General features: G+C 34.1%; 1 long non-coding RNA gene across 5 annotated transcripts in view; it reads right to left on the reverse strand.

Annotated features, from left to right (window-relative positions):
* The window catches only part of LOC142333507 (uncharacterized), a 92,373-nt gene that overhangs the window by 43,540 nt on the left and 21,377 nt on the right, over positions 1-27,456 (reverse strand). For 4 of the 5 annotated variants that reach the window (XR_012758621.1, XR_012758620.1, XR_012758617.1 and 1 more), the window contains exon 2: positions 211-475. This is a non-coding gene — a long non-coding RNA (uncharacterized LOC142333507). The remainder of the gene's footprint in view (positions 1-210; positions 476-27,456) is intronic. The other variant, XR_012758619.1, reaches the window with a different exon arrangement.

Genomic DNA, 27,456 nt, shown 5'->3' on the forward strand with positions numbered 1-27,456 from the left:
GAGAGAGAAAAAAGAGAGAGAGAGAGAGAGAGAGAGAGGAAAAAGAATAGATGACTGATTTATTGTAGGTCCAAATAAATTAGACCGTAACAAAAACTTATCATTTCAGAACCAAATCGTTTCGTTTGTCCTCATTCTGACGTCCTAATATGTTTCATTCATAATAAAATACGTATGTGAGAAAAGTAATGAGACTGACTTTTTACTTACCAAAGTTTTTATTTTTTTCAAGCAACAGTATTATCCCCTTCAAAGTAGTTCCCTTGGGCAGTTATACACCGACGGAGTCGTTGTTCCAACTCCTGATAGCAGCGCTGGAATGTTTCAACTGGTAGGGCTTTTAATTGATCGGTCACAGTCTTTTGAATATTCTACAGAGTGAGCTCCAAAATGACATCCTTTTAAAACATGTTTCAATTTGGGAAAAAGGAAAAAGTCTGTATTTTGAAATGTCTTGATATGTGAATCATGTCTGCTGTAACACCATGTAAAAAAAAAGAAATTTTCAAATCTAACTTAATTCATGTAAAGAATAATTATCACACTAATAACAACAACAACAAAAAATATATATATATATATAAAAAGAAAAATACGGTATTATTTACGGTTGCATGAAGGAATTGAGGGGGGGGGGGGTTAAATGAACTTTCTTTACGTTTTGAGGAGTCGAAAATATCATTAGATTGAAATTGCCTTATACATATAGGCCTAAGAGTCCCTAACACAGTTTGCGGCTCGAAAATCTCCAAAATTACGTAATCAATTTCACTGAAATTTAGATATGCTGTAGTGGAGTTGTGCGTGTGTGAAAATCTGATAAAGATTGGTTGAGACGTTCCCGAGTTACGCTCAATTTAAGGTCTAAAAATTTGAGCGGGGAAAGTTAGAAGCGTGGATTATATGTGCATTTGCATATTAAGCCCATTCTCACCGGTTATTGCATATTTTCCTTAAAATCAAATGATGATGTATATTTTCGCTATATTTACAATATTTTTCGGTACCTTGTTAATAAATGAAATCTTACGTTGTAGCCGGCCAAACCTATTAGCCGCACGGCTCTTAGAGCACACTTGCGCGACTATGGTTTTGGTAGGATAATATTATTAAGAGGCCAAATAAAGTACAGACTAACGCCAGGCAAAGACGAACGTTCTGCGTCGCGTACGCCTACTGTAGCACTTCTCCAACTAGGCAATTAAATTACGCAAGTTTTTATTGACGGGCTCATTGCATTAATTTAGTTTTTTATTTATTTGTGCAAAGTTTAATGTGTACTATTCCTCCCGAAAAAAAAGTGCTTCTTCGTAGATAGCTGCCTATCCAGGAACATTTACATAGGACAGAAATTTTTTATACTGTCGAGTTTGCGAGGAAAATATTTCGCGCACAAAAAAGTTTCAAGTAGATAAGCATGTCAGACAAGTCTTCATATCGCAGGATTGGAAAAAAGACCCACGAGAACAAGGCAAGTAGCAGTAGTTTCACTTCCAAACGTACAACAAAAAATCTAGTTTGACATGGATTTATGTCAAGCATTGCTTATAAGTAATATTCCTCTTCACAAACTTACAAATCCTACTTTCAAAAATTTTGTGCGAAAATATTGCTTGAATCATTATACCGGATGAATCAACACAGCGTAAAGATTACATACCGACAATTTACCAACACGTTCTGGAAGAAATACACAACGAACTCAAGGATATCATTATTTGGATTTCAGCTGACGAAACTACTGACAGTTGTGGCCGTTAGATTGCGAATTTAATTGTCGGTACATTAAAACTAGAGCCTTCTTCTTTCTATCTGGTGGCCTGCAAAAACCCTGAAAAGACAAATCATTCTACGATCGCCAGATTTGTGAATTAGGATATTAAAAAAATATTTTCTGAATCTTCTGCAGATGAAAGAATGTTTATATTTCTCTCAGATGCTGCTCCCTACAATATCAAGGTAGCCAAAGTCCTCGAAGTATATTATCCCAATTTGATTCATGTGACGTGCTTTGGTCACGGAGTACATCGATTCGCTGAAGAAGTACCATCCACGTTTGGGATTGTAAATAAACTGGTTTCATTAACAAAGAAATTGTTTCTTAAGACACCTGCTCGTTCGCAATAAGGCTTATAAAGAAAAAGTGCCAAATGTGCTTTTACTTCCCGAACCAGTGGTAACTCGATGGGGAACGTGGATTGAAGCTGTGCTGTTTTACAATGAACATTTAGAGATCATCAAAAGTGTAGTAAACGAATTCGATAGTGCAGAGGCTATGGCAGTTCGTCAGTCCTAGGAAGCATTTAACGATTCTAGTACAAAATAAAAGCGTAGCTGTGATTAGCACTTATTTTCCCCAGATACCTGCGAGTATTAAAAAGCTTGAAACTTAAGGTTTGGCGTTGGCTGAATCTATTAATGAATAAAATCCGCCAAATGATTTCCCCATTGCCAGAGGTATTTGAAAAAATTTTGAACAATCACCCAGGCTTTGAACCTTTCTGTCAAATTGATAGTTTTATTAATGGGGCGGGTGAACTTTTGCCAGAAACTATTGCCCAGTTACTTCAGTGGATGTAGAACGATCCTTTTCCACTTATAAAAATATTTTGAGTGATCGAAGTGTACAGGACATTTGGAACAGTACATGATTTTGTTTACATTTACAGAAGTAACAAAATTTTAAATAATTGTTAATTACCGAATTTATCAATATGTTATTCAACTAGTTACTAATTGTGTGCTGATTTTTAAATAGAAAAACTAAAAATTAATATTCTTTTATTATTTAAAGTTGCATATTTTGGCAGTTTTCATGCATATTTTAAGAATTCTTCATGCATATTTGCATACATATTTCAAGCGTTTTATGTTGCATAAAATCCGGTCTCTAGTTATGATGCTGCCAGTTGTAACGTGGAAATAAAATAACGAAAAGTTGGTGTCTTGTGTAGAATTGCGAAATTTTTTTTAGACTTGTAGTTTTTTAAGGTGTTTAAACAATTATTGACTGCCCACAGTTTGCGTTGTATACCCGGGAATAACGTTTGTCTTTCGTATCCCATAGACGTGATTTTTCACAAATTGCAATGATGAATTTTTCATCATCAATATAGATTACGTAAAAATAACAATGAAATATGGTTCAAACACCGGTAATAAAATTTATTTATGACAATAGCTAGACGATTAAAAACAAGTTGAACAAACCATAGGGTACTAGCGATGTAGCGACTAAGACAGGTAAATCGTGATTCGAGGGAATCTGTCGCTTGTTGCCTGATGTCGTACGTAGTAGTCTGCTAAAAGTCGCTTCCAATAGACGCTGTTCCATTGTAGCGACAGTTTTTTTCATTGGGATTAACACGCGCACGTACTCGCGTGACCTTGTAGCCGCTCGTAATCTCTTCCATTGAACGAGCGATCTTATAATCCCAAAACACTGTTGTTTTACACACACTGATGCGTAGATTTTGAATATTTTCTTGGTGGGCAAATTCGGATGTACAACTCTGAATCTAAGTGTCTAAGTATTATTTTGAGTCGACCGCCTCGAAACCCATCTCTGACACATTTTGCGGTAATTCAGCTATCATTGATAAATGAAATGGAGCTACTGATAATCGCACAACAAATTTAAGCAATTTCCCTAATTTTTCTATAAATGTCCTTGCGAATAAGCTGATTAATACAATTTTCCACAGCATCATCGAAAAATTCCACCAATTTTCACCTACGATGAAAATCAGCGGCGCACTTAATTTCTTTTTAGCCTCCTGGACCACCATTACGTATTACTTTAGAGGATGAGATGAAATGGAGATTATTTTAGCGTGTGAAAATGCCATGCCTGACCGGGATTCGAACTCTGGACATCCCGACGAAAGACCGATATGCTATACCACTCGCGTCACGCAGGCCGGCGACACACTCAATCTAACCGATTTAATCTGTTCGATTTATTTATAAACATTTTCATAGTTAATACACTTTTATCACACAATTTTAACATCCATGAACGAATTTCGGCCGGTTACACGCCTTCAGAAAATAAAACACTTATTTCATTTCGCTGTCCTTTCACGGTACACGTTTAATGCGGAAATTTTGAAATAAACAAAATAATTTATAATAATGGATATATTTATGTCAGGGTTGCCAACTTAAACGTTAAATAGTTTCAGTTTATTCTATTAAATCGTTTTTTCGCTGGTCATACGTCTTTTTAATTATTGTATGACCCTCATATTAGAGATACAGGTCTGTTTTTCATGAAAATCTTTTAAGGAAGAGATAAATCCTCACACTATCTTAAACGGATCGATTTCGACGATTGTTTTTTTATTTTGTATAGAAATTTCCCTTCTGGTCGTTCTTGTATACTTTTTTCTTTTACAATTAACGGTACTTGAAACTGTTTTTTCTTTACAAATGGATTAATTTATCATAATGAATACGTACTCTGATGTTATTAACAAAATTAAGTTTACTTTAATGTAAATATTAAACTTTAGGAAAACTTACAATATCCTACCCTACTAAAGGGCATTTGTGTATGTGTATCTGTGTATGTGTCCGTCCCCCTTAGCTTAGCACCGGAATGTACTGATCACTAGCGGAAAAGACCGATTCGTTCGTATCAATTTCTAGAGTTAAATTTCTAATTTAACTTTTTTTATATTAATTTTCATCATTCAAAAAAAATATTTTTATACAAGAGGTAATAAATTTTGGACACCTAACAATCCTATTCCCGGAGACGCTGCCCGCTAGGGCAACCCGCCTGGAAGGCCTAGCGACGGAGGGAGTGCCTACGGCACGCCTCTACAGCTAGTATATATATATATATTAAAAAATCTTTCTTGGGTTAACTAATCAAATATACAAACTTATAAATTAAATACACAATGTTTCACTTAGAATTCTCTAAGCTTCCTCAGGTGACAATACATATTCATACACACATTATTGGACAAACATCTCAATACCATAAAAAAAGAACAGAAGCCCATAAATATAGAAAAAAAGGAAGCGATAGAGCTCACAAAACATACAATGGAACAAACACTCGTTCGATTTCAACAGCACCAAAATATTAGACAAAGAAGAAAATACGTACAAAAGGACTACTCTACACATGAAATACATCAAGAAAAATACAAACGCTGTCAACAGTAGTTAATTTAATTTAAAAAATCATATTTATATTATAAATTTTGTTTTAAGTAAAGTAATGTTTAATGTTTGTAATTTTTGAGAAAAATATGTCCATTGTAAAGGTTTCAATATACAGGAAATAAGCAGATTTGGTTATATAAAAAGATAATTATCTTAAGATAAGACGAATCAGGAACGAGTACGGAGATCTATTACAACCAGAGTGGGAATAAAATATTGTTATCTAGGATAGGTAGACCAGTCAATTTCTTAGTATGTAAGAAAATTTTGTATGATAATGTGTATGAATGTCTATTGTCACCTGAGGAAGCTTAGAGAATTCCAAGTGAAACGTGTGCATTTAATTTATGTCTATATAGTTGATTGGTTAACCCAAGAAATTAATAAAGGTAATATTTTTAAGGAAAATAAGTCTTTTTATTATATTTAATTCTATTCAATCAAGAGGAAAATAAACTTAAATAACATTTAAGTTAATATTCATATAAATATATATATCAGATATGTCGCTCGGCAGCTCATATCCACAGGTATAAAACCATACTTTGTGCGAAAGGTATATATCCAAGATGAAAAAGAAAAGAAGACCAAATGGAATGCGGTGTCGAAGATGTTCACCACAATTATCCGCATGAAGATGGAGAAAGAAGTACAGAGGTGAATTCCGCTTGATTTTCCCTTGGGGTTGTATTCATATTCAAAGCAGGTCCCCCTTCCAAAGAAAAGTAAAAAGTAATCGACTAACAAAAAAAAAAATTAAAAAAGAGTAGTACACTTGTCGTAAAACCACATCCAATGGTTTTTTGTTTTGGCACCTTATTGTGTACGTTTTCATAAATTTACGGGTGAAGCCAGTAAATTCTGCTGCAAACTCCAAAGTCCATCGGGAGAGAAGGACTCCACAAAAAAAAGCCGGGGTTGCCCAATGGGAAACAAGACAGCCTTAGCTCAAGCCGTTTTCCTTTTTTTTTCTTTATTATTATTTTTTTTATTAAATCTTAGAAAAAAAGATAAGTTTACACATTCTAGAGAACCTTGGTTCAACGTTCGTTTAGTTATTTTTATTTTTTAATGCGGGTTTGCCCGATATTGCATTTGCTGCGAAAGTTTTTTTTTTACATCATCAGAATCTTTTAGTAGGCTTTTCTATATTTTTAATAGAAATAAAATTTAAAAAAATAAATGTCAAATAAAATGCACTAAAAAAAATTAATAACTTTTATAAAACTAAAATAAAAAAAAATCCGAAGAAAAGTTGCGTAACTTAACAGGCGAATCCCCGGTAAAATTGTACGATTCCGACTACCGAGAAATTTCTAATGCAAATTTAGGACCAAAAAATTTCAAGTGGCGCGAGGTTCTGATTAAGAGTAGTTAATTCAGATGAAAATATAAAGAAATCGATAACAAACGCAAAAAAAAAGCAAGAATGAAATCGCCCAAATACACAATGAAAATGATATACTAAAGGTAATAGAATCGTATAATTATTACAACAATGCGACTATGAATCCTGAAGCAACAAAAAAGAAAAAAAAAAGGTTCTTTTGCTCAACCCTTTTACGGAAAGGGGGGATTGTTTGAATAAGACCAAAACGCTCTGGAAAGTATCTAGCTGCCTAAAGGCTATTAAAATGAGTGAAATAATTTACCTTTGAGTACAATTTTGAGATACGGTTCTTATTTCCCTGATCGTTACTGGAATTAAACGGCATGGATTCAAAAATCATCGTGTGAAATATCAAAATCGGTTCAACCAATCTGGAGATATAAAGCAGGCTAACATATATCCTTCCGAAAATTTTCAATGCTAAAATTGTGATTTTTTTTAGGTAAAGGTGGTATGAAACATCAAGGACTGAAAAAACAACACCGTACAAAATTTGACCCGATACTCTATATGTTGAATATGTGAAGTTTGAATAATTAGAAACGAATCCATATTAAGTTTATGCACTATTTATTGATTGAAAAGAAACATTTTTGATTGGATGGATTTGGTAGTCTTGATTGTTACAATTGCATTCCAGTTGTAGTAGTACATTGAATAGAAACACGTTGAATATAAACAGTACAAATAATATACTGAATATGATTAATACAAATGATAAATCGAATAGCTGTATACATTGAATATAACAGAACTAATACAAATCATCTTGCCACGTGTGTCTACAACGGAGTGTCTACCAAACAGAGTGAACGCGTCTGGTGAGCCCTAGCGGCGTGAAATGGAACTACAACAATCAAGCTACCATTACAGTGATTTAAATTTGAACAAAATATAATATTAAAACTTAACACTATAATTTAAATACTACAATGTAAAACTAACGCGGTAATGAAAAATAGATTAAGATCTTTTCAATTCTTTTTTTAAATTTTTACCTTTTTATTTCCTGGCATCATACCGACGCTACAAGAAGGAAAGTATGATAAACAGTCAAAGAATGGGAATGGGTTTTTTTACATTCCTCGACCCTTTATAATCTAGATGGGAGTAATGCTCGTACGTACGTGCATGTTTGAAGCTTAATAACTTGACTGGTTACACCGACTTTGATGAAATCTAGTACAGAGACTCGTGTATATGGAGCAATTTGTCGGTAAAACTTCGAGGTAAATTTTCTTAAAACTTTTGCAAACATAATCCCACTTTACATTAAGGCCAGTATATGCGTATCTTAACATTTAAAAAAACATTTTGCCCCCCAAATTCTCTTACCTTCCCCGATAATCGAAAATATTTATCTTTTTATTTATTGCATATTTTTTATACCTTTCAAGGCATGGAAATAGTTTGTGTGCAGTATTGGGGATAAGAGAGCCGATCACAGTTTAAAAACATTAATTTGTTCTAACTTTTTTAGTTTATTTAAACTTTTAATAATAATATTACAATAAAATTTCATCGTAATTCTCCCCGACCCCCAAAAAAATTCTTAGGAAACATTTTATGAATTTACATTTTTCAGTTGATTTTTTCAATTCCTTAACATGATAACGTAAAAAAATTAAAAAAAAAAATTCTTAGGATGTGATTTTGGGGATGGTGGAGTAGAAAAAAAAAATACTAATTTTTTTAACTTTTCATGTATCCTTATTTTTCCACAATATAAGAATAAACAACCAATGCCAGGAAAGTATTACAATTTTGTTGTCACCTTTTTTTTAAGATGGTATTCAATGAATTACTGCATTGGCGAGTATTTTGTCAAACTACACTATCCCGTACACTGTATTAATAGTAGTATCAAAACTATTTCAGATATCCCACCAGTTTTTGCTTTCTAAAATTTGACTAGCTACTTTTAATTTCAAACCGGTTACTTAAATAAACATTTTTTTAAATAATTAAAAAAGTTTGGTTTTTAAAACCGGTTTTATTTGTTTGTGTTCTTTTGTTGCTTTTACGAACTCATAGGATCACTTTAATTCAATTTCTGGGCCAGTCCATTTTGTAACCGGTTTTCTTATTACCGAATCGTATGAGTTGTTTTATTCTTGCTTCTTTTCTTTTTGCCCACATCTTTTTGAGGCTTCTAATCTGTGGCGCCAGTCCTCATCTGAATACACCCTGTTGCATTTCTTTATGATTTTAGGTTGAAATGTGATCATATTAGTTTTAATTAGTTTGTCGTATTTTCCAGATTTTGTGATTACATCTTTGGAGATTCTCAACTCTTCCATATCTTTTTTAACTTCCTTTATCCATTTCGGTTTTGTTGTTCTTTCCCAGTATAAGTTAATTATTTGGTTTGCAAGTCTGGTGTTTTCTTCTCTAAGTAGGTGCCCCAAGAATGAAATTCTTTTTTTCCTGAAGAAATTTGTTAGTGGGATTATTCTTTTATATACTTCTTCATTTGAGATTATTCTCCGCTGTCCTTCTACTATGTTTTTCTTGTTTATGCATTTTCTGACCATCTTCCTTTCTATCTTTTCGATCCTTTCTAATTCTCCAATTTTGTATGGTCCAAAGAGAGTCTCGCTGGCGTATTGTATTTCTGGAAGAATTACTGTTTGGTAATGTCTGATTTTAGTTTATGTCGATAGGAATTTTTTATTTTATATGTTTTGGGTAGTTATTAATGATTTTTTAAGTTTCTCAGTTCTTTCTTGACGGTTTATTTTCTCATTGATGTTATGTGTTATGGTATCTCCCAGGTATTTAAATTTCCCCACTAGTTCCACTTTGTTTCCGTTTACGTTTACATGATTAATGCATCGTTGGATCCCTGACGGTAATTTTAGTTTTTTCGTATGATATATTCAAACCTATTTTTTCAGCAAGTTGTTCTAGTGTTTTTATTTGGGTACCAGCTTCTTTTATGTTATTTGAGAAGGGGACTAGATCGTCTCCGAAACCGACAATTTACTTAATTTTTCTTCTTTCTGGATTTAATTTTCTCCATTCTCTAATTATATATTCTAGTGCGCAGTTAAATAATAATGGGGATAATCCATCTCCCTGTCTCAATCCCGTTTTTACTTCAAATACATCTGATATATCTCCTCTGAATTTAGCCTTTGACATGGTGTTTTTTAAAGTTAGGCTGATCATTTTGATTAGTTTTGGATGCAGATCAAAGTTCCTTAGTATTTTTAATAGGGATTCCCTATATATGCAATCATATGCCTTTTTAAAAATCTATGAAGGATATTACCAGTTGTTTGTCTCTCGATTTGTAATATAATATATCTCGATTTGTAATATAATATATCTCGATTTGTTTATTTCCATATAACAATTCTCACTTAAAACTACCGTTAATGATGGGAGAAATCTATTTTCGTAACGTATGAAAAAAATGCTGCTAAACCTGAACAAGATTTGAATTTACAATGTTTTGGATGAAAAGGAAGAGATGCTACTGCACTTGTAAATGTAGTTATCACACCTTAAAAATCGTAATCTTACAAGCGAAAATGAATTTTATTAATAAATAAATTAAATAAAATTCTAAGGATTAAAAAACATACTGACAACACAATCTTAAGACTTTCCCACTTTCCCGAAGTCCTACAGCTGTGCGTTGTATCCGATTTACGGCTTACACGAACACACAAATACAACTTAATTAAAAATATTTATCATTTTATTTAATTCAACGATTCTAACTAATGCGCGCGCGCATATCGTATTTAATTCGCGCGGATGTGGCGGTACCAGCGGCGACGGTCAGCACCAAGTAAACTAATTTAATTTTACTACTTACAGAGTACAAATTTCGCTTGTACGGTCGGGAGACTGGTGTAGTCACAAGACTTAACGCACCAGATAAAGAGTTGCAGCTTGGACTTCATGTAATGAGGTTTACAAAACTTTTCTCGGCAAAAAAAACTCTTGACAATTACCACGATATTGTTAATCGACTTCACACAAAATTATGGGATGTAATATGTCTTTGAAAATATATTTCCTCCACTCACATCTGGATTTACAACCTCTGAGACGTAAGTAACACGAACACGGTGAACGTTTCTACAAAGACATTTCGGTGATGGAAAGCCGCTATAAAAAGGGAAATGGAATACTATCATGCTACCCGATTACCGTTTGACATTAATTAGGGATGTGCCTGAGGCTATTTATAAAAAAAAAAGCATCAGCGAAATCATTCTAACACAGGTATGGCCGTGCAAAATCATAAATTTTACCGGTTTTAACTTTAATTTCCCTTAATTTTTTTTTTTTAAGCGTTATTTATTTAAAACTAAGAACGACAGAAAAATTGTATTTACAGATCTGTAATGCACGCAAAGAAGCTTTAAGTGATACCATTTTTTGAATTGCTTTTTTATTATTGCTTATTTATTTGAGAAACATTAATTTTTTTCCTATCAATGTAATCTGTTTGGTCAAAATCGGTCCAGTAGTTCTGTAAATATAAGATGATTCAGAGGCCAAGCCGAATACGCACATTAACCGGTAAAAACCACAACGTCCAAAATGGAGCGATTACAATACTTTCCCTTCTACAGCTATAGTTCTGTTGTAGCGCTATCTAGACGGGAAAGTAATTAAAAATTGAAAAAAGATATAATATTTTTTTAACGTTTTAAATTCTTAGACACCTATTCTTCATTTGTCAAACCAGTCGCTAAACTCATTTCTAATTATAATGGAAGTCAAAATTCCATTACAACTTTTTTTTATATTTCGTCCTTGAATTGTTGTTCTATTGTTAAATATTTTTTTTAGTTTGTTTTTACTGCTTCTTGTATAACAATTCAAAATAAAAAAATAGGCCAAAAAGAAATACGATGTAGCTACTACATCCTTTTTGCACTTCTTTCTTTGTATTAGCACTTTCTGATCTTTCTTATTATTATAATACACGAAGCTAAATTTTAAAAATTGTCATCAATTATTTAAATTGTAAATAAGGTTTTTAGTATTATTAATGTAATTATAAATGAAATTATATTATCAGATAATTACAATATGCTAATGATAATGATTGCGGTTTAATAGTATTTGGAATTGTAATTTAAGAAAATTACTGAATTAGAGAATAAGAAAATTAAATAAATGAACAAACCACGCTTTTTCTGCTGTTTATTACGTAAAAATCAAATAAAAAAATTGATTTTTATTCATCATATCTTCACAAAAAACAGACCATTTAAGCACGAATTTTATAATACATTAATTCAATCTTATCTAAATTTAGTAATTTTCTTTGTATTTACATTAACATCCTCCTCTACATTATTCAGTCATCCTATCATTAGATTGTCATTCTATTTCCTCTTAATTACATTTAAATATACGTCATCGAAAAAAAATATCTTTCTAAGCGACCAACTTAATATATACACGCAAAAATATACGAAATTCCATATACCTTAGCACCATAACACCTTCCGCCAGGGTAACCAACCCGGAGTGCCTAACTGAGGAGACGTGCCGTAGGCACGCCCTGTTAGAAAATAAAATCTGAAATACGTAGATATACTTGAAATTTTCGGGGGTAAAAGTACAGATTTTCCAATTTTTTTGTTGTAGAAAGCTTGTGTATTATTAAGCGTCATATTTTTGCAAACAAGATTTTTTCTAAACGGCTTAAAAAATGAAAATTCGTAAATTTCGCTTTACCCGCTCGGAAAATTTCCACAAAGTTTTAACAAAATGAAGGACATATATCTTCTGATCAAATTTTGCCAAAATCAGTTTATCTAGTCCAAAGATATTTAGGTAAAAACTATAGACATAAATTATGTACGTATAAACATACGGAAATTTTTTTTCTTGTCTTAATGGATCGACTCCTTATGATTCGAGAAATGAGATCGAATTCGAGGCAGCCCAGGTTTGCAAGATACTCGTTGTGGAGTTTGCAACATAATTCAACGGCAGGTCGTCGAATTATAAATGTCCCGCTGCAGAAGAATTTAAATGTTATCCATTATAAGAATCTTCGATTCAAGGAGCACTTTGAATGTGCTGCCGAAAAGGCTTGTAATGCTTTCTTCGGTGTTCGGAAAGCAGTTCACCCAGATCGGGACTTAATTTCAGAACCGTACGTTTTCTATATGAGTGTATGAGGACTTGTCTGTGCTCATCGAATGAGGTACTAAGAAGGTAGGCCCACTTAAAAAAAAAGGCCCGCATAAAAAAAAAAAGATAGACAAACAAGGTTTCCATTTTGGGCAAGTAAGGTGGACTGAATCATCCGATGGCCGTTAAACGTATGGAATTTTTACTGATGTGAGAAGTATGCAGACAATTAAGATGTATTTTCTCCGATCAGCATATTACCTCTTTCTGGACACTGTGCTTTTCGAGATATGTTGGCCGGATTTGGTTTAATTCAAGCACGTGTCCGGACTGATAATGTGCGCTATGTTTTATATGTCTGCCCATGTACGAAGCTGAACGTAATAAAGTAGCTAGATTGAGAGGATTAATTTCGGTTTTGATCTGCAATTTAATTGGAAAACCGGGAGGAAATGGAACATAGTTACTGTCTTTCTTAAATTCTTAGCCCTAAGGAGGATGGCTGAGGGGGTCTAATGCTGTTATAGATGTACAAATAATATAGTAACCCGGGTAGCTAGGGACCTGTCTGGATGTTTACTTCGCAAAGATAGGCGTTTTGACATCAAGCCCCGTTTAACTTATATATTCACTGTTAGTTTGCGAATGGCTGTGTGGAGAACTCTGCGATGGAGCTGCGGTGTGGGAGGGCGTATGCATTGACCTCGCTTTCGAAAGCGGACCAGAGCAGAGAGAGATAAGATATGTTTTCATTAGAGGCTTATTAAATTTGTGAATCTGTATCTTGAATTTTAAGTAAATCAAGAAGAAGACTTTGAGTAAATTGAATTGTAAGATAAAATTATTATGTTTTTGCAATTAACACTTGTTTTATCGGTATGAAAATAGTATTTTTGGTGTTTAAAGACTCAATCAAGTAATGATTCGAGTGCATACTCCAATTGAAGTTAGATATAGGAAGAGGTTTTGTGTGAAACCTTCGGGATTAGAGGAAAGCGCGGGGATCAAGTCTCCACGAATCGGTTAATTTGATAATGGAGGATGTAAGTTACGGTAAGTGGTCGTGATTGGAAGACGCCGTACGAAGGCGATAGTAGGTTGTATAAATACACCGATGGAAATGTCTGCCGAGGAATTTGCATCGGTGGCATCCTGACAGAAGCCAAACCGATGACTATGTTGTGTTATCGAAGTTTACAGAGTCTAAAAGCCGACCGCCGGTAAAGCCCATCAGGGTCAGGAACGGAATAGGTGATGTGTTGATCGGGATCCTCATCAGGCGGCTGGTGTTTTCCCCTACAGGGGTCAGAATTGATTCCTTACGATATGAAACATCGAAATTCGTTAAAAATTCAGATGATTTTTATTTTTATTTTTACTGAACAGTTTTCCTTTTGTATAACTAAATACATGTGTATATAGTGGCTGGGAAAAAAACCTATATATAATATAATCAGCATCAACGAGTTCTACGGAAATAAATTAAATAGAACGCAAAATCATTTTCATATTAAAAAAAATAATAATAAAGTAATAAGGACAACCAAAATTGGTTTTACTTGTAATAATAAAAAAATGTTTTATCTTTTTCCTTGAAAATCTATTTAATGGTTTTATCTTTTAACATTTTAGTAAATACTAATAAGTTTTTTCTGTGGGATCCTTAACATCGATGTCATCTTCATCATTAGCTGCTTCCGACCAATTAGTTTTTTCCTTACTTCAAAGTAAATCATTGTTGTACAAAAGTATAATTATATTTTATATAATTAATAAGTATATATACAAATATACTTGAAAGCTTTCTTGATTATCTTTCTACATTTATAAAGATTTATGCGATAAATCAAAAATTGAAACAAACATTTAATCGACCTTACTTACAAAAATATTATTTTTAACAATAAAAAAAAAAAGATTTTAATTTAATATATTATTTTTAAATTTATACAAAATACGTAAAAATAAAATAAAAAACCTGAGAAAGAGTTATATTACTAATCCGGAGTTGTTCTAAATATTTTTTTTTTAAATATTATAATATTTAAAAAATTAATGACTTAATTATGCTATATTTAGAGTACAATTGCGAAAATATAAAAATATTTGGATCCTTCATAAAAAATGACATATTTACCATAAAAATTATCCAGTATTAAAAGTATAATTAAGGGGTAAAAAATTAAAATTCCTAGTAAAAAAATGTTGATTCCCAATAGAACCCTCGATGGAATTAAATTTTTCATCATCAAAATTATACTGTATTTTGGTTATACTTACTGTAAAAAAACTCTGACAAAAAAATGTCATACTTCCCTGGCGTTGGTTATCTAATATAATGGAAAAATAACGATTAAAAAAGTTATCTAAGATTTTTTTATAGGGTGGGCGTAATTTATGATGCAGTTATATTTAAAATTATATTTTTAAATACAAAAAAAAAATTAATTAAAAAAATTAGTATTTTTTAATTTTTTTCTGCTTTCCCACATGTAAATAACATTCCAAGAATTTTTTTTAAAATTTACTGAATTAGACTAAATTTACGTACCGTACTTCCAGTACGTACATTTATGGACCCAGTTGTGCAGTAGGACCCACCGAGTTGGTCTAGTGGTGAACGCTTCTGCCCAAATCAGCTGATCTGGAAGTCGACAGTTCCAGCGTTAAAGTCCTAGTAAAGGCAGTTATTTTTACACGGATTTCAATACTAGATCGTCTTTTGGTGGTTGGGTTTCAATTAACCATACATCTCAGGAACGGTCGAACTGAGACTGTACAAGACTACATTTCATTTGCACTCATACATATCATCCTTTGAAGTATTACCTGAAAGGTAATTTCCGGAGTCTAAACAGGAAAAAGAAAAGTTGTACAGTAGATAATCCAAATAAATTGTTACTGCTACACATGTTAATAATTTCAACATTTCAGGGGTTTGTTAAAAAGCAAGGTATTCTTATTTTATTAAATACATTTTTTAAAACTACAAATGACCAGTCCATTTAGAGAACAATTATTGTTCATACAATATTTACAAGTGTGATGCTATTTTTTATTTCTCCGTAGGGGCTCCCAAGTCGTGATAGTACTTCAAAAGTGGTGATCTGATACATGAGCTGGTTGTGGTCTTTTTCACGCTGCAGTTGTAACCACACCTACATTAAACCTCTACTCTACAATTGTGTTACTTACTTTACAAAAAAAAAGAACTGGCATAAACCACCTGGTTACTGACATATTGTATATTATTATTTACTTAGAGGTAATTTGTTATTAATTTCTTACATGTTTCAAAGTTATAAAATCTTTAATTGTTCATCTTTAGTAATCAAAAAAAAAAAATGTCGGCAACATATCTAAACAAGAATTCTTTTTTTTTTAGTTAAGTTTACAAAATAACACAATTTCAGTTTTTTCATATTAGTAAAAACAATTTTGCTACATAGGCAGACAAAATTAAACATATAATAAAGAATAAACATTTGTTAATTTAAATCTATCTTGTAAAATATGTTAGTCTACAAAGTTGTTTACAGACAAGTAAGTTTTTTTTTTTACAAAGTATTTGAAAATACACAATTAAGTAAAAATATGAAGCGAATTTTAAATTTTTGAGGTGATTTTCACGCCTAATCGAATGTGCACAGTTTCGTTTAATTGGGCTTGGAAGACCCTTGTTTTTCATATTCTATAGTTCTTAGGATAACGTAACAGTATTGTCCGAGGAATATCAAATACAGGTAAGAACTTTTAAATAATAAAAAAATGCCTTACATTTTGCTATAATGTAACTAAAATAAAAATAAAACTGAATTTTTCTCATAAAAATAAAATAAAAGGTTTTAAACAAAATTTCTGGGAAGAATGAATCTTTTTTACAAAAGGAAACAAAATTAAATTTTAATTTTACAGTTTTAGTATAAAATATTCAATTAAGCAAGGTTATTAGTTATTTTCACCAAGAAAAGTGATTTTACCGAAAAATCAAAGATGTTAAGTATAATTGTTTTTCACGTGAAACATTTTTAAAATCACACCGAAACAGACAAGTACCAGAACAGAAATTTGTAGCGTAATGAAAAGGTCTATATCGTCCCACCGTAGTAACTCCGTAACTATTAGTCTCAAAGACGTAAATGCGGTGTCAATTTATAAATTACACGGTCAGCTCGCCGATACGACTTTGCGTCATTGGCGAGCGGGTCGGCGAGGAGGGGGCACAGCACAGATCGGCCAAAACTGGCGCTCTCGCTCATTTCCAATCAGTGTAACACACGACTTAGACGTGATAGCGCGGTGATTCGTGTGTTTGTATTTAGAGTTTGTCGAGAGGATCGATTTAAGTAATAATATGTGTATTTGGACAATATTTACGTGTAAAAAAATTAAGTAAACGTGTATAAAAAGTATAAAAATTCAATATGTCAGCCTCAGTCCGCGCAGAAGCCAGCCGGAGATATAAATTACGCGTATCGTTGGAAATGGGAGGTTGGATTTATCTGTACAGTCGTCCAAACGAAGGAACTAAAATTTTCCACTACAGACTTTCAGTTTTATTCAAAAAACACGATGGTGGCTCTCTCATTTAACTCTTGGTCGGTCTGTAGCTCGGAGGAACTTCATCTAAGATCTGTAACGTTTCAGGTTAAATCAACGGCCGTGCGCCCCGACACAGCCCCACCCGATTTTGTTCATAGTAGATAATAAAGACCAGTTATAGCATTAAGGTATTGTAATGGCATCGGCTTAGTAGCACAGCGCCATGGCGTCATTACCCCCACCACATTGGCAGTGTAACAAATTGGCTGCAGCACCGGGTACCGCAGTAGCTTTGATGTCAATGATGTAAAGGCAGTACGATGAGAGAGCTGTTTTAATGTCACAGGGGCCGGAGAATTGTGGGTTCTGAGCAATCAAAAACGGTTAAGGTGGTGCTATAGGAACGGTACCAGGTCCCAATATCTATCTGTTGAGCGATCAGACAATGCCTGTTAGAGGTTATCTCCCTGCAAACGTCTTTGGGGGTAGTTGTAAGCGGTGTACTGTTTTAAGCAGAGGTGAATACCATAAACACGCTGGCTGTACCGACTCCCGAAATACATTAGAAACATTGAAAATGACATCTGCAGTAGAAAATAAAGATATGTCCTGCATCGACCGATTATTGTCCACGATGTTTGTAGTTATCAGTCAACGTAATCTATAAGAATTCACTCTGGGAAGTCGACTTGATTTACAATAACGTAACAAGATATACTTGTACAGCCATTCCAGTCGCGGTGTAATACGTTGGATGTGGTAATAGCATACACTAAATAATTGCCGGATAAATAAACCGTGGATAATTTACACTTCCTTTATTTATTTTTAAATTTACACTGAATTAATTAATCGTTACATTAAATCACGATAGTTTCGTACTTTAGTTAAGTACACATTTTTAAATATATGTTAAACATACTGTCTAGCTACAACAGATATAAAATTAGTAATGTATATTTCACATTTTAAAAGAAACTGATAGGTTATTAATCGCTTAATAATACTTAAACTTACATCCGGTTCAGTATTAAAAAATAAGAAAATGACAGGATATGTTTATATTTATCGAGAGTATGAAGAAAACATGAATCTGAACAATACTGACCCGTCGGTTGATATTTATAATAAAATCCGACACATCAAAGATACGGTGTTTCCATGGGACTTTTCATGCAAAAAGATTCGACACCGGGAAGATATATGTATTTCTTTCACGCTAATCTGGGATTTTACCTTAATTTTTATCGCCAAAAAGGGTAAACGCGCTATAAAATAAATACTGGTGTATTTGGGAGCCTCCTCTTTTCTTTTTAAATCCGTTAATATAAAAATTAAAAGGAAACAATTAAAAAAAAAAAATTAATTTGAATTGTTCGAGTAGCTAGATAATTTTTTTCGATGAAAACAGAAACCGGTCTGTAAAGCGAATGAAAAATAATTCTGTTATAAAGCATTTCGATGAGAGTTGTTTTCCGAAGAAATCAGTTATTAGTAATGTTTGATTTTAAATTTATTCGGCATAAAACAGATAAAAAATAATTTTTTCGTAACTGAAAGAGGGCTTTGAACCCCCGGAAAATTTCGGTTGAAAAAAATATACCGCTCCGTTGCAGAAGATCGGATAGAATATATTTTACTTTTATATAGCTTTACCGTAATTTAGTTTACGTAACCTTATATTATTCTAATATTATTTTCTTCGTTTATTAAACCGATAATAAATACTGTATTTTCTATTTCCGAACTAGTCGATACAATTTCAAACATATATTAACAATTTTACGAACGTTCCTCACTCTTTTCTATGTAAACGTTAACAAAAAAAAAATTAAAAAAACAAAACTTTTTTCGTGAAAAATTGTTCAGAATTTATAAATTAATTTTTTTAATAGTAAATAGGTTCGTATTTTTATTAAAAAAGTAAAACAAATCGTGCTTGCAAATTTACTTATCAATGTCTAAATAACGGTTAGAATTACAGCCTGTTTTGATTATTTACTACGCTCTTTCTCACTTTGATCATGCAAACTTTTCTAAACCGTAAGTAAAAATTTTTATTTAATAAACATATGAAAACACTTTTTTTAGAAGCTATTAGCATTTAATTACGAACGAGTATATTCTAAAAAATTGTTAAAAATATCACACACGATCGATCGAGGGATTACTCTAGTGTGAAAATTTTACTTACGTGTGTTTTACAGTGAATTCCGTAGTGTAAATTTACAATACGTTAATTTTAAAAAATATCACTCTCCATTAAAACTAAAAAATTATAAAAATTCTGCAAAAACACTCCGCTTCTAAAAATACGAGTAATCAAACTACGTAATTTTTTTGACAAGTATTTTTTAAAACGGTTTTTATTTTAATAGAAGCGCGATTAAATCTAAATGTTCAACGCAAAAGGATATGAAAATTAGCAATATCGTTAATTAGAATAGTAAAAAATACAAACATAAAAGTTTGGTATTTTATACCTTTACAAAATACTTGAAGAATTTTACGAATAAATAAAAACGACAGGTTATACTCGTAACTCACCTTTGACTCGATCTATATAAATATGTTTTTAAAAATAACACGAGTCTTTTGTTGGTACGGTCTGTTGGTCGCGAGTTAAATTTTATATGAGGATATTATTGATTTTTTATGATGCTACAAATAGAATGGTATTTCAGTTTCAAAAAAAAAAAAAATATATCGCTGCTTATAGATTTGCTTTATAAAATACTAAAAACGTTATTTTAGGTATTTTTTATTTTTCATTTTTCTTTCTTAAAATAAAAATCTGATGCGGGCACTACATTGCTTGTACGCCTATTAAATTTTACATATATACTTTTTATTTTTTAAATAAAAAGTACTTAAAAAATTCTATTTCACTAATAACTTCTGATTATTATTTTTTGGATTATTATTTATTGTAAAACATGTTTTTAATTTTTTAAATTGTTTTTTTTTAAACTCCCCAAGACGACCAGCCCACGCTAAAAAGCTTAACACAGTCGCCTCAGGGTTTCATGGCAGCGCAGTCTGCCCTCCCTAGCTCGTCCGACTCGGACATCCCATCGGGGTTTCCTGTGCCTCCTCGAAAACATCTAATCACCTCTTCCGGTGATTAGAATTTTTCTCCGCAGGACAGCACCCTTCCAGTCCCTATTGTACCTGATCAAGACACACATTTCGTTTGCCCTTCGCAGTTACGCGTCCCCCCCCCCCCCCATGCCATCATCGGGGAGCTCCGACCCACCCACTCTTGCGCGTGAGTAGGCCCGAACACCCTAGGCATAGAGGCTGCCTCCCTAGCCCCTACACGCATCAAGATGTACTTGTACCTGTCCTCGATCCCCCACGCATTCCCATGACCCCTCATTACTCCCATGTCTCCCTCGGCGTCAGCGGTAGAGCACCGCACACAATATCCCTCCACTCCGTGTCCATCGGTTTATCCGGCAGCATAATCCAACAACAACATGAGCAAAGACACAATACAATCATATATTCCTAACCTAGCAAAGTACATTAACAACTACAAAAATAAAACACATTTCGAAGCCTCTTTTGACATCGAGGGCCGTGTGCACGTCAGGGGGTTCCTCCTCCCTTTTCGCTGTTAGTACGAGACGAGCCACTCTCTAGCTCCCTCCAAACATTCTCACTCTGGAGCATGTGTCTGACGACGTTATCTGGTGTTACAGCCACCGGAATCTGACGTCTCTCGTTCTCCCACCTGACACAGTCGAACCAGGTGTGTTCGGCTGTGTCAGCTGTCGCACAGTACCTGAAACCCGCCGTTCTCCTCCTCTTGAAGCGATGCAGATAGCTATCAAAGTTCCCATGGCCCGAAAATAGTTGAGTTAGGTAGTATCCAACTTCACCATGCTTACGTCCCACCCAAGCACTCACATCCGGAATCAGACGCATAGTCCACCGTCCTACCTGGCTCGCCTCCCACCGTTGCTGCCAGATGGCCATGATCTGCGCCCTTGCATTCTCTTTGTTTACACCTTCAAACCGCAAGCATCGTTCCTCAACCAATATGTCTATTGGCGGCGTTCCCGCAATGACGCAGATCGCGTCATAGGAGACCGTCCTGTAGGCACATGTCACCCGCAGAAGCAGCCTCCTATGAGTGGCCTCCAGCTTCCTCCTGTACTTCTGAACCGCCACTGCCCTTTTTCATGCAGGGGTCGCATACAATAGGACTGATGTCACGGTTGCAGCTATGACTCGTCGACGTTTCTCTCGTGGCCCTAATGTGTTCGCCATCAGCCTCGAGATAGCCCTCAGGTGTTGTTCTGCCTTCTTTATTGCTTCCTGTACATGAGGTCCGAATGAACGGCGCTTGTCCATCCAGACCCCGAGGTATTTGGCCCTCGAGACTTGGCTTATCTCTGCAACATCGATGGTGAAGCGCATCTCCCTTAGCTGGCGTCGATCTGCAAGCACCAGCGCCTCCGACTTTTCTGGTGCTATTTGCAGACCGTGAGTCACCATCCAACGGTGCACAATTGCCAAGGCAATGTTTCCCTTGGCCTCCACCTGCCTCTCATCCCTTCCTTTGATCAGTAAGGCCAGGTCGTCGGCGAATCCGAAGACTTCACCCCCCTCCGGATAAGCCTGGCAAAGAACTCCGTCATATGTGATGTTCCACAAGAGAGGGCCCAGCACAGAGCCTTGCGGGACCCCCGCTCGCATCTGAAACATCCGTTGGCCAGTATCCGTGAACGTGCACACTACCCTGTCACTTAAGTAGTTACTAATGATCGCTTGAAGTTGCCCGGAGACTCCTTTCGCCCTCAAGGCCTGCCCGATGACCTCCCATGGCAGGCTGTTGAAGGCGTTCCGGACATCCAACAGTATCAAGGCCGGAATCGCTCTTGTCCGCCGCGTACCATTTGCTAAACAAATGAGTACATCATCTCACAAATTGCGTGGACCGCTGACATGCCCTTCCGGAATCCAAATTGACGAGGGGAGAATCCCCCTTGCTCCTGTACTTCTGCCAAGAGCCGCCTTTCCACGACACGTTCATACATCTTGCCCGATGTACTGAGTAAGCACACTGGACGGAAAGATCCTGGCTGGTCTGAATTCCTCCCCGGCTTCGCTAGACGTACCAAGCGTGCCTTCTTCCAGCATGACGGGAAAGCACCCCCGGTGAAGGCCTGGTTAAAACAGTCCGGCACCGTCCACGGGAATGCCCCCCAATATCTTGGCCACCTGGAATTCTATCCGGTCCCGGGCTTTTCTTGGGGCAATAATAAGCTCTCGAAGACAGCTTATTATTGGAGTTAAGAAAAAGTCCAAAATCAAACATATTCGGATTGTTTGGGTTTGTTTTGAACATTTTTGGAAAAGTCAATCGCTATCAAAAGTAAAGATGCACAATTAGATGTTACAACAGTCCTAAATCCAAAATTTCAACGTTCTCCGTCTAATCGATTTGAGTTACGCGAGATACATACGTACGTACGAACATACGTCACGCCGAAAATAGTCAAAATGGATATTTCCGTTGAAATCTGAAAACCGAAATATTTCGTGATCGCAATACTTCCTTTATTCCTTTACTTCGTACAAGGAAGTAAAATAAACCGGTTATCGATACTAGCATGTAGAATGTAGACACTACACATTTCGACATGAGATATACTACGTTGGACTACACCGTTAATATATATACAGAAGCAGAAAAAGTTTCATTCTAATTTTTAAAATTATTTCATACTTTCTAAGATATCTTTTTTTATATATATTTTTTTTTAAATTCAAGGGTAGAGGGATTCTATTGATCACTGAATCAGAGGTACCCAAAATTTGTCCCATCACTGAAGTCTACCGTCTCCAGTTTTATTTGTATCAACGATTACAATGCGATTTAATAAATAAGAGTGACATCCCCGTGAGCTGAATTAGATATCAAAATTATATACGTACATTGAAATATTTGAGCCAAATTTAAAGAAAATCGGTTCGGTCAATCCACAGTTATAAAGCCAAAAACAGTACGACATACGTACTCACATGTTTTTTACACGACTGCCCAAAAAGAAGTGTAATGTATTTAGGGTATATATTTGTACGTTCGTAGCAGCTCAACGGCCGAACTGATTTAGATATATGGTTCGGCGTTGGAATCCTATGTTACCGGCAGTGACATAGGCATACATACAACACACACACACACACATATATATATATATATACATTTATTTATATAATATAAAGCTGCGTGTAACGATAGAGTAATGAGGTGAATGGTTTGCTGGCATTTTTCCCGCCACCACCCCATTCGGTAGCCCAAAAGCGTAAGACCGAATGTTTGTGTCACATACGGCTACTGAGCCTAACCTAAAAGCGTGATACCATACACCACTAGCTTGAGTGTGCCACTGTTTGCTTGTCATATATCACTAAAACGGGTAGCCGCATCCCGTCAACTACTAAAACACATACGACTATCAATAATTAAATTTATCTCGTCAAAGACAGAAATTCGCTGCTACGCCTAGGCCGCTGAATGCCAGCAAGTACCTGTCCACCATTAAAGCGCTTGGAGCCTTAATCTGGCTGGTAGCCAGCCATATTTCTAGGTTAGCTTCCTACGGCAGCGAAGTAGGAGTCTTTTACCTTAGGTAAACTACTGATGTCGGTTAAACAAAGCGACCGTATCAAGGAACTCCCATACGGTCCGACAATGCGGCTCTCGCCACATTGACTTGCCGCTTATGAGTGGCCAATTTTCCTCTTGATCTCTGTGGTCTGAGTTCTAAACCCCCCTCCCCCCAAAGAGCCGGGCAGTTAAACTTCAGATGTTCGTTCGACTGGACCTCCCCGCAGACGCACAGCTCATCAGCTGCCGGGCGGAACCGAAACAAATATTGGTTTAATACGGTTTGTAGATCACTTGGGCTTCGGTTGCCCTTAAAAATGAAGGAGAGATTCTTCATTCCCCCCAGATCCTGTTAAATCTATACAAGGACCTTCCTTTAGTCGTGGCGTGCCATTCTTGCTGTCATACTTCCATCGCGAGGCTGTAAAGCCTCTTCCGCATGCGTGAGATGGACAACTGTTCGAAATTTAGAACCGATGCATTGAACGGTGATCTCAAAAGTGTTCTAAAAGTTTAAGACTAACGGTCATGCTATGTCTTTTGTCAATGGGACTGAATTCTGGTATTCATTATTTATCTACCTGTAAATAAATCCTGACGATTACTTAAAATTGTTTTATGTAATTTCTGTTCATTATTATTATTGACATTTATGATTATTATTATTATTATTATTGTCGGTGTGATTACTATGATTATTTGTTTGTTACTGACAATTAATATTATTATTGTTTAATGTTGCCATTATTGTCATTATTCTAATTATTATCGAGATGTCTTTTTATTGTCTGTTACTATTATAATACTGATTATTATTTTGAGTGTTTACTATTTTTTTTATTTATTATTATTATTTGTTTTATTACTGTCGTTTTTCTGTTACTACTATCATTGTCAATATTATTATTATTATTATTACTGATTTATCTTGTTTTACTTATGTTTTTAAACCAATAAATTATAATTATACAATTTCATTTGTCAGTCTCTCAATATCCTGATCGAGCCGCGAACACGAGAAAATATATTACCTTTTCAAAATCGCTCATTTTACTGGTGTACAGATTGTTTATATATATATATATATATATATATATATATATATATATATATATATATACATTTTCGTACCAGTTGCAATATTCATTAGCGAATTTTGTAATGTTTTCCCCTCAATAAATTAGTACTGAAAACAATTTCACATTATAATGTTGTAAAATGAACATTATATTAAAGGAGGGTTGATACAGTTATTACAATTTTTTCTCTCTCTTTTCCCATAAAGATGAAATAGATTTAAATGTTAAAACGCAATTATGTAGAGGACAGATAAAGGTCATTATACGATTTCCCTCCTCCATGAATCTCACGTATCTTATAGTAAATGGTATAATAAATTTAATTTTTTTCCTTTTATTGTTTATACGAGTTAAAAATTATTGATTTAAGAAAAAATTAATTGAACGCAATAAATTTATTAATAGCTAAATAGTTTAGTTTATAATAGTTATTTAAAATTATTATTAATTATTTATAATACATCAACTACTTTGCAAGTAGTGAAATAATTTTTTTAATTTAGATGAATCAGCGCTTATTTTAATTTTACATCAATAGAAGGTCAGGTGATCGGGATAGAATTTGTCGTAATTTATCATTCAAAATATATCGGGTTGATGTGCTAACAGACCACCTAGGACAGTGCGGCGCGAACATATCGAAAAGAAAATATTATTAAAAAAAATGTATTACTTTACAGAGAGGAAATCAAAACAAAATACATTCTGACATAAGTAATAAAATACACATTTACACTGATATAATACACTTATAAATAGGATTGTATCAGTACTGCATAGTCTATTTAATAATTATCAGTACTAAATTAAAAAAGTTTAATAATTTTTAGCGATTTCCTTGGGCCTGTCTTGCAGAGCAAAGTTTTTGGTGAAAAACTTTGCTCTGTAGCAAAATGAAGGTTTAATATTAAAATAGATATCAGATTCTTTTTCTATATTTAGCTGAGATCTACATTTTCTAAGCAGCCACCGTAGAAAATCCGGTTTCGCAAAGGTAAGATGTTGAAAATTATAATAGTATTACAAAATGCTCTTGTTTTCAGTGCAGAAAAATCATCAACCACCCCTACCAAAAATTCAGAGCGATTTATTGCTAAATTATCTTTTGATTTCGCCACTTGCCATGAAATCTATGAAGATTTCTTATTCGGTAGTTGAAAACTCTTCGGGAGTATTTTGAAATGGATCCCTAACCTACTCGTAACTTGCTGCCAAAGTTGTCGTCAGCAACAAAATACTTTTTAAATTCCTTTCCGGCATGGCTAAATGACTTTTAACGGTTACAAAAACAGCTTTCACATGTTGTTCTTCAGCCTTGTAAGTTTTAACACATTCATCCACATTTCTAGATTTTTTTGCTTTAAAAATTTCCGCTCCACAATTCCAATTTTCTACAAAAAGCATTAACTTTATCACTCGTATCAAACATATGTATATTTGCTCCTTGGAGTTGAAGATTCAAGGTATTTAATTTCTCGAATATGTCGACAAGATAGTTCAATTCCATCACACATAAACCATCTCGAAACTTCTCGGCTTCCGGTAGGTTTTCCCCCTTCTATAAAAATGGCGATTTCATCTCTCAATTCATAAACGCAAAAGTTTTTCCCAGATGATAACCGTCTTGTCTCGCAATAAAATAGTAACGCTGAATGTACTGCACCCGTGTCTTTACAAAGTGCAGAAAAGATTCTTGATTTTAGGGGTCTCATTTTTATATTATTTATTACGGTTACAACCGTCTTTAGCACAATATTCAGAACAGGACTCACTTCTTTGGAAGCCAGAGCTTCTCTTTGGATGATGCAATGTGTCATTGAATACGTTGGAATCTTCCAGACATTGAACGAGCACCATCGATGCATATTCCAACGTAATTTTTCCACTCTATGTTTGCCTCGTTTATAAAATTACTTAAGATAGCAAATAATGCGAGTGCTATTGCTTTGTTTGCTATTGCTATTGGTTTGCGGTAAAGTAATTCTACTGCTGACATACCATCACAAAATCGAACACAAGAGGCGATGAAATGAGTATCTTTATTAAGGTTTTTAAATATTAACGACCTATGTAACATATAGAGTACTATTTCGAAAAAGATCAAAATATTAAGGTCCGATTTGATCCCCTTGATAGAATAATGTTTTTGCCTTAAAAATAATGCACAAATAAAATTAAAATTAATAAATAAATAAAAATTCAAAATTATTAAAAAAAAATGTTTGGTTCAAGTCGATTCTCTTGACGAAATCACATTTTATTATTAATATAAAACAAGTATAATTGTTAAAAAAAAATTAATTTTTTTGTAAAAAAAAAAATATTCAGACTTCATTTGACCCTTGTATGTCAGCTACGTCATAAATTAACTGCAACGACTGGAAAAATATATAAAATATAAGAGATTAAAAAAAATTCGACATTTATTTTAATTCTTAATTCGAGTCCCATTCATAGGAACAGCCCTTTTTTAAAAACTTCTCAAGTCGTAACATTAATACTAGACACAACTGGATGTTCAATATTGAAAATTA

This window comes from Lycorma delicatula, chromosome 12, assembly GCF_047948215.1.
Source record: "Lycorma delicatula isolate Av1 chromosome 12, ASM4794821v1, whole genome shotgun sequence".
In the NCBI taxonomy this organism is placed as follows: domain Eukaryota; kingdom Metazoa; phylum Arthropoda; class Insecta; order Hemiptera; family Fulgoridae; genus Lycorma; species Lycorma delicatula.